General features: G+C 26.0%; 1 long non-coding RNA gene across 1 annotated transcript in view; it reads left to right on the top strand.

The window, feature by feature from the left end:
* Positions 1-9,494, top strand: part of LOC112210118 (uncharacterized) — a 415,980-nt gene that overhangs the window by 205,580 nt on the left and 200,906 nt on the right. The window contains exon 4 of the long non-coding RNA XR_010844114.1: positions 4,016-4,049. This is a non-coding gene — a long non-coding RNA (uncharacterized lncRNA). The remainder of the gene's footprint in view (positions 1-4,015; positions 4,050-9,494) is intronic.

Below are 9,494 nucleotides of genomic sequence, written 5' to 3'. Positions count from 1 at the left end.
TTTTAGATGTTTGGAGAGATCATTAAAAGGGAAGATGTGAGACAGAATAATTAAAATAGTGACATAATAATATAAAAATTATTGATTTTTCTCATTATGATTGTTTTTAATATATAATATATTTATGAATATCATAAAGTTTGAAAAAAAACTTTTACAGGTTTTCTGTTTACAAAGTACAAAGTATACAGGAAAAGCGTAAAAACTTTCTTTTCTACCTTGTATAAGTATAAAACTGAATGTAAAAGTTTTTTCTATTATATTTTTTAGATAGATCTATACATTGGACAGATGTCTGAAACGTTTCCCTTGAGAAAAAATAAAACGGAAGAATGACTTTTTCGGGAAAGAGGGAGAGAAAAGCTTAAGTGACAAAATGCTATTTTTGTCTTAAAAAAACAAAAAAAACAAAAAAACAGAAGGTATCATTTGGTCCCAATTTTGTGTGACAGAGATATCCCGAACAGCGGGAAAAGCACTCGCCTGACAGCTATAGTATTTTTTAAGTCAAATGACGAAGCGAAAAGATATACTTGAGCACTTGAGTTGTAATATCCTATGTCTAATACAATACACTCATCGCAAGCAGTATTTTCCTTTTTTTTCATTTTTTTTTTTATGTTACTCTTCCATTATCTGTCAAAATATGTTAGAAAATATCCTATTTTTTTCTGCATAAAATAGCTTTTTGGTTATTTTATTTTGGTTCGTATAATATAGTACCTGGAACTCGATTTTTACTTTTATTGGGGATTTTCTTCGAATACATCATCCGATCACATATACGTTGGTTATTTAATCTGGAGCCTTCAAGAGTGGCTCTATGGAGAAGATACATTTTATCCCTTGGATGAGATTTTTTTCATGTATTTTTCTAAAATAACAATTAATAGTGAAAAATATGATTTTGTCATTCATAATTTTAACGGTTTTTGCTTTTGAAATTTCAATTTTCTCCTTAAAATTTATATGTATGTATAGACATATACATACCTGATTTAAGAATAACTTGTGTCTTATCTTAAATTAATTTTGTCAGATAGTCACATTTTTTTTTGTATCCATATTAATTTTATTTTAACTCCATCATAAATGAGCATACCCCTCGAAAAGGAAATCAAAGATAAGCCAATCTTTGTGGAATAAAATCCCTAGGAGTAAACTAAAAATTATTTCAAAAAACCCTCAGAGATGATAAAACAGTGAAATTTTTAAAATCAAAAGGTTTACTGACCCACATATAACATCGGACAGGAAAAAAAAATTAAATTTAATAATAAATAATAAATAAAAATTAAAAAAATGAAGTTAAACAAAAGTAGGAAAATTAAGTAAGGTATAAATGGCGTTAATGACCAATGATGTTTTACGCCACTAAGGATAAACAAACAACTAGTCTACTTGTCTATTACTTGTTCTGTATATTTTATGGCAATTTCTTGAAACATATTGATTAAAAAAAAATTATTCAGAAAATTTTATTAAATGTTTTTATTATCAGAAAAATTATTGTAAATTCCTATAAAGATGATTTAATTATCTTTTATTGTAAATTTAAATTGTACCTTAATTTTAATAAATTCCGTCTTTTAGATAAACAATCTTTGGTTAATATTATATTCAATATTATTACAAAAATAAAGTAAACTGTATTATACACATGAACTATTACTTTTTATAATAATGCTGTCTCTTAGAAATATGTTCACACCTAATTACAAAATAAATTTTATTCAAAGAAACAAGATCGTGTTATTACTATTGTTCAATAGTGATTTTATTTATGTTTTTATTTTATTTTTTTATAATTACTAAAGTCTGTTGTTTTCGTTTGATATGTTTCTAAGAATTATATTATTATGTTTGATCATAATAATTTTAATAATGCTGTGTTAATTTATGACAGCATTTTAATCACTATGAACACTCAGATTTTTTAAAATTATGAAATTGTAATATATCTCTGACGTTTTTAATTAATTTCAATTTTCTTATTTATATTCGCTTGATATCTCTGGATATGAACTTAATTAATTATATATTATGATTTTTGAGAGGTTCTATATATGTTAATTAGGTTACCATTTGTATAATTTCAGTTTTTAATTTGAACAATACATTGTTGGAAATATTTCTTTATTTGTTTTTACTAATTGTTTTTATTATCAGTATACAAAGGGTTTTAATTACATTTAAAAAAATGCATTTTTTTATATCCTTAATTACTTTATTTACCTGTGATAACCTATTTGAGGCTCTAACTTTGAAAATTCAGCTAGTAAAAAAAATTAAGTTTTCGTTTATTTGTGAAACAATCGTATGCGTTTTTTTGAACAATTTATTCCCTTGGATATAAAATATTTTTTTAGACTTACGGTATTTTATTTATTTATAGAGTAAATATAATTTATTCTTTCATAGAATTTCCTCAATTGTTTTCCCGTTAATTTTTTATATCCTTCAACGGAGGGGAAGGAGAGGGACATTGAGATAATTCTTAATTAGTCTTTATTTATCACTATATCATAATATTTATCACATTTATTTATTTATTATTCAATTTTATCCATTTTAGTTTAGATTTATTTATTTTATTTTATTTTTGTTATTATTTATTTACTTTACTGCTTTTATTTAATATGTATACATCGTATGACTGAGTTCTTCCAGCCCTAATAATTATTACCCTGGAGTAAGATTGTATGATTTTAATAAAGGTTAATAAAGAAAAAAATTATTCCTTTCTTATTTTTAACACCAAATAAATTCTTTCTGTACAAATAAATATAATTTAAAACGGCAAACAAAGAAATATTCCTGGTTTTGACGATACACCGTTCTGAGGTAAGTGCGATTTTTTTTTTTTTTTAAATGATCGCCAATTTTTATATATTTCTCGCTCACAAGAAAAGAAACAGCTCAAAAATGCAGTAATTAAAACAGTCGACCTAAAAATGCAATAAAATTTGTGTAAGAGTGTTTAGCTTCTTTTAAATTTCAGATAATTAAGATAATAAGAATTTACTTGAAATTTAAAAGTAGGTTTAAACTATTTCTTTATGAGTTTTATAGTTTTTTTTAATAATTTATTTATTGTTTTTTACAACTTTATAAAAATATATAAAAGTAAATTTGCTGTAGGTGACATAGTGAGTGACATGACACAAACATGTGGAGAATCTATCTATTGATAGAACTCCAATAACATGTCAGAGAAGAAGGTATCGAGACCATCTTCTTTCGTCTTCGTAATACGGTGTTTTGATATAATACTGCATTTTGATTACTTTTATTATGCGTAACCGGTATAATGTTTATAATTTGCTTATTTCTGGTCACCAAATTGTATTTTTTATTGCGATATTTTTGTTTATTCCGTTTATACCAAGTTTTTTAAGGTTTTGTGTTTTAAAATAATTGCAAATTTTCTACCCCAATAGTCTTTTGTTCGAGCTGACGATAGCATATTGATGAAGTCATGAGCTGAAATAAATTAATGAATATTTACTCTTTGTAAAAGCTTTTATAGAAGGCTGGCCGTTCAAAAATGGTCGTTTGAGTTTAAATTGGAGCCAGCCACTATAAAATGTAATGTATATGTATGTATTAGTAATGAAAGCCAGTAATTTAAAATTTATGCATTTGTTTATGGCATATGATTAGTTTTATGTTCTCAAAAATTATAAAATAAAATATTGTTTATATTTTTATTTTATAACTTCTACTTAGCTGATTATATCAAGTAAAACTCTATTAAATTATCTTCTTATATAGACATTTAAAAAAATGGGATAATAATTTGTAAAAAAGATACAATCAGAATACTGGTTGAATTGGTTCCTTAATGATACTTTCATAATATATACATTTCCAATTATTTCTATTCAATTAGGCAAAAAAATATTGAGTTCTTTCATCTCTTCTCTCCATCCTAGTATTCCAGATGTTTCTATCCACTGATATAGTTAAAATTAAAAAAAAAATTGTTTATTGATTTTTTATTTATTTTTTTCAGATCCAACAGAACTTCTATTAATTCTCTTCTTTTCGTAAGTACTGAATTAATTGAAATAGTTGTTTTAGTATATTTGTACTTAGTTTTAAATGTGCGATTTAAATATAAAAAGTGTATTCTTCTGGTTTAAACAGTTTGCCAAAATATTTTGTTTATTTTACTGGTTATCATATATATATATATATATATATTTTGCTAAAGCAGTGTATAATAATAAATAAAATATAGCTGGACACACACGAGCACATATATTTAATTAATTTTACTTTCACTTATCCATATAATAAATATTATTATTATGGTATTAATTTAGGTATTAAATTGGTATTATTAATATAATTAAATATTAAGGGGAAATAATGCGAACGAAAGAATCGAATTTCATATGTTGATGGAAATAAACGTTTCCAACGGTCCCCTCAGTTTAAATAACCAAGTTTCATAAAGTAGTCAATGTCCGTGTGGTCAGCCTAGATCAGAAATAACATATTAAAGGTATATGTCATGTGACAACTTTTTTTTAATAAAATTATGAAACCATGATCATTACATGAGAAATCATATAAAAACATGATTCTATTAAGAGCCACTTCGCTCTTAATAGAATCGTGTTTTTACATTTTTGTCGATTTTCTTAAATACGGCTCTAACGATTTTAATTAAATTCGGTATATGAATGAACAATTAAGTTGTATTTAATATCAGCTAGTTCTTATCCTCATTTAAATAGTTTGGCAGGGCTTAGTTGACGAATATTCAAATTGGCTTCCTCTAAAGTACCTTTAATTTTGTTTTTATGAAATTATTAACCATTTCACAAAATGGACAAGTATTAACTATGAAAGGATTTGATAATTAAATTAGGAAAATAGAAGGAAAATATTTTTTTCAGGTTGAAAATTCAGCTCCGGAAATAAGAAAAGTAATCTTGACGTATTATATATAGTTAGAGGTCACATATATCAAAAATAATAATATTTAATGAAGAAGGTCATGCAAGGCTGTAGATGGTAATGCAGTAATTAAATAATTAATTGTTTGTCAGTTTCACTTTATCTATCGATGATTTTTTAACAAATTAGCATTGTATAGATGGTTAATAGCAGAATTTAAAAATTAGATGACCATAATGTCTTTATATTTTTGCCATACTCTTGCAAAATAAAAATGTTAAAATTTCACATTAGAAATTTTATTAAAAGAACTTTTCTTAAAACTGTTGAAATCAAATTTGAAAATTATTGCGGAAAGTATTACTGAAGTAAATATTGTCAAAATTTTTATGATGATGCACGCATCACACCAAATTGTTTTCTTATTTCTATCGACGTTTTATTATTTAGTTTGGCACCGATTCTATTTTCGTAGTGCAATGACCCGAGCTTTAGCCAGTCTATTTATATCAATATTCAATCTCATCTTGTCTCTCCATGATAGCGTGATAACTGGCCTGGCTGATTTTTTCATTGACCAGCTTCAAACAAGATATATCAAGGTTGAGTTGAAAAAATAAAAATCCGGTGCCCATATTCAATTACTATCCTACTTTGAGAGGAAACTAATGCGTTTAATTTTCAAAACTGGCTATTTATTTATTGTATAGGATAACAATACTTCCTCTCACCATATATTTCATATGTAAGTAGATGAATGTAAAATTTGACTGTTTTCATAACAAACCTGGAAACACGAAATAATTTACTTTTTCATTTTGTTAATTATAAAATTCTTTCATAATTTAGATTTATCCGTTGCTTATTACTATGAACAATGACAGATAATTTTTTTTTTAAATAAACAATACGTATTTAAATACAAAATTTAATAATATATAATACATAGATATATATAAAAAATACAAATTACATCTTTGTACCGCTCAATTACCTTTTGCTATCTTCTTAACAAGTCTACGTTATTTTAAATATTTAAAAATTAGTTATTTAAGCCCCGTAAAACTATTTCAAGGAGCATGAGCCCAAGCTAATATTAAAGGCCACTTAATTGTGAATTGAGATACCGAGTTTAAACTAAGTTTAATCGTTTTAAAAAAAAAATCATAAAAGAAAGTTAAATCAACTAACTAAATGAGATAAAAAATATTATTATCTACAAGAAAGTATAGTGTGAGAAAAAAGAGAGCTTAAATAAGCATGTTTAGAAATCTTTAAGAAATATAAATTGTCAATTTAAGTTTTTAAGTCTCTTCAAGCCTTTCGGTGGAGTATTTTATATATTATCCTATAAGACTAAATGGCCACTTTAGTCAGTCGTTGAAAAATAAAAAAATCTATAATTTATAGTTTGATTGTGTTCTGAGTTTTTTTTAACAGTATTAATTTTAAAGTAATTGCAACAAATAGAGTCCTAGATCCCAATAAAAGTAAAAAAATCAGTCGTTTCACCCTAATTTTGGTTAAGTTAATATATTTTTTTATTTGGTACCATATCGGCCTGGTGGGTCTTACATGGTTAATCTAAGAGGTACATTTTTTTTTTATTATTGATTATGGGGTAGAGGTGCAGACTCATACAAAATACACCCCTAACCATATGCAACGTTATGAATAATAAAAAAAAGATAAAGTAAATAGATTAAAATAATAATTCCTAATAAAAGATAAGTAAAGTTAATAACAAAAACAATGACATTTATGGATTTAACTAAATAAATAATTGACTTCTAATGGAATAAAGAGAAAGTTAATTTAAGAAAAAGATGAAGAGAAAAATAAATTAAAATTTCAGAGTTACAATTACAGAACTGATAAATATAGAACTTATAACAAGATGTCCTGAAGCAGTCTGGGCTACGGTTGGGTTTCCCAAGTTGTAGGTCACCACTGCTCCTTTAACTGTCGGTAACTGGGAGCGGAACTTCATGGATCTTTTTTTGATGCAATGCTCTATTGTTTCCATTTGTAATTCCAGATGCAATTGGCTGTGATTAGTTTAATGAAAACTATGGGTAGTTAGTTGTAAAAATTGAAGAGTCTGCCAAGTAGTGTTATGGAGAATCAAAAATTACGACTTTAGCAATGCGTTATTAAAAATTAATTTTTTATTTTTTTTTTTTATGTAATATTTAGAGAAGAGCAAATTTACTAAAACATGAACTCTAAAAGAGCTATTCTCGTTCAATTGTTTTCGAGATATATACTTTTTTTAAAAAATGGGCTTTAAAATTAGTATTTGGTGAATTTGTTTTGGGAAATCTATATCTCAGGAAACATTAAACGTATTGATGTCTATTAGCACTCAAATCAAAGCTAGTTTAATCTGCTATAAAGTGATTTACGACATTTATCTTCGTTGGAGTAGTATTTTACATGATATTTGCCAAAATAAATGCATCAACTACTGATTTTTCGTCACGAAATGTTGTATTTATTAAAAAAAAAAAACTGTATCTCCGGTAAACTATTGAATGTAAATCTTTCTCTTAGGGCTCATATTTTAGAAAATTTCACTCTACTTTAAATAACGTTATATTAGGTTTTCTATTGTCGTTAGTAGTTTTAGAGATGTGGAACTCTCAAAGAAAAACTCCAACTATATTCATTAAAGTAATAAAACATTATGATGAAACAACTGATTTTTTTTTCCACCGGTCTCTTGTACAGTTTGGGAGTTTTACAATGGGATTCAAGTGGCCGCAATTAGCATGAATACGCAATGGAAATATATATTTATTTCTCCAATTTTTCTCTAAGAGAACATATTTCAAGAAAGACGTTAGCATTTAGATTGTTCCATCAGTGAAGTGCTACATTTTTCGGCGCAGCATGGTTTTAGATTCAATACGCGAGGCTCCGAAAAATTCTAATTTAGGGAATCCCAGTTATTTTGGGTTGTGAATATTTTGAAATTATATTGTGCTACACTCTCAAACAATTTATGCCTGTCATTATACAGAACGGTCCTCGACATACCGTGGAAGGAATTTTATTAAATATTTTGAGTATATTTATGAGCATCAGAAATCAATTGGAAAATTTACTTTAAAAAAAAATTAAATCAGTTTAACCTTCTAATGTTCCACAGTCCAGCCATATGGTATTGGCCCTGTTTCCTGATAAATTTAATGTGTTTATCTTCTTATTATTTATAATTAAGTGTAACAATTTAATAATTTGAATGATTTTTTTATACTTATAAATAATCCTTAAATAAATTATACAATAAATTAATTGTTCCTAAATTCTTGACTGATGAATTTTTCTACTATCCCTATATTTGGTATACATATATACTAATTTATATATTTTTTTTAAACGCAGTGATTTCAGGAACGTCTATTGTGGTATGTATACAATTTACTAGGGAGGTATTTCACAACAGAGCTCAAATCATTTAGGAGCGCAAAATAAAAAAAATAAATTAATTTAGTTCTTACCACTTCTTCGTTTTAATCCAACGATGTTAAATTCCATACTTCAAAACTTGTAAGCGTAAGAGAGATTGAGAGAGAAATACTTTATTCATCTATGCTGTCCAAATACATGAGGTTGCTACATCACACAACATACTAATCAATCCGTAATCGGACATATATAAATTACGTATTATTACATGGTATAATAAAATAGAAAGATAACAGTTTTTTTCCCTACAGTTTCCTTTTATAATCAATTTCAGTCTATACACCAAATACAAACATTTCAATTCATTTTTTTTTCTTTCCCTTTTCTGTTCCTTCAATTTCACCATTTCACAATTTTTAATTCACCCGATCAACAAATTCACTCTCCCGAATTCACCCTTCTAGATCCTCTCCAGTGGCCCGCTAAACAATCACTATTAATAATACTCACAGCAGTAGATCAGTTTACCAAAAAACAAACAAATAAATACATTTTACGAGAACAAGACTAACGCATAGATTCAAAAGAAAATATAATAAAAAGCCGGTTACAAGAAGCACTTGAATGGATAAATAAGATTTAAAAAAAATAATAGTACTAAAATAACTAGTAATAAAATAAAATTAATACTAGTAATAAAATAAAATAATTTAATGAATAAATAAGTTAAAACACACTGTTTTCATGAATTTATGTAGAAGGTTAGTTATTGAGAAAACAATTAGGAAGTAAATTGACAATTTGTTTCTCAGGATTACGCTTGTAAAAGTTAATTTTATCATGTCTGACGGACATAAGGAAAATTAATAATAACATTTATAAAAACTTAGAGAAATATTTCGAACATCATATCATTTCATTTCATTGATTTTTTACGAGATCCACCTAAATTTTCAATTTTCTTGCTGAGTGGAGATATTTGTGATCCCAAAATTTTATTTTTTAAAGTAATTTTTTGTAGCGGGTTGGAGCTATGTTTTCACTGTACGACTTGCTTATCAGGCACTCAAGAAGCTCTATTTATTCTATTGAAGTTATTAAAATGATTTTTATTTCAATTCCGTGTCCTTAACAACAATATTTTTAAACTTTAGGAATACTTTATTTATTTAAAA

The sequence above is a fragment of the Halyomorpha halys genome, unplaced genomic scaffold, assembly GCF_000696795.3.
Source record: "Halyomorpha halys isolate HHAL.00 unplaced genomic scaffold, Hhal_1.1 Scaffold100.1, whole genome shotgun sequence".
Lineage (NCBI taxonomy): Eukaryota > Metazoa > Arthropoda > Insecta > Hemiptera > Pentatomidae > Halyomorpha > Halyomorpha halys.
Note: the sequence above shows the minus strand (reverse complement) of the source record. Positions and strands in the feature narration are given on the sequence as shown.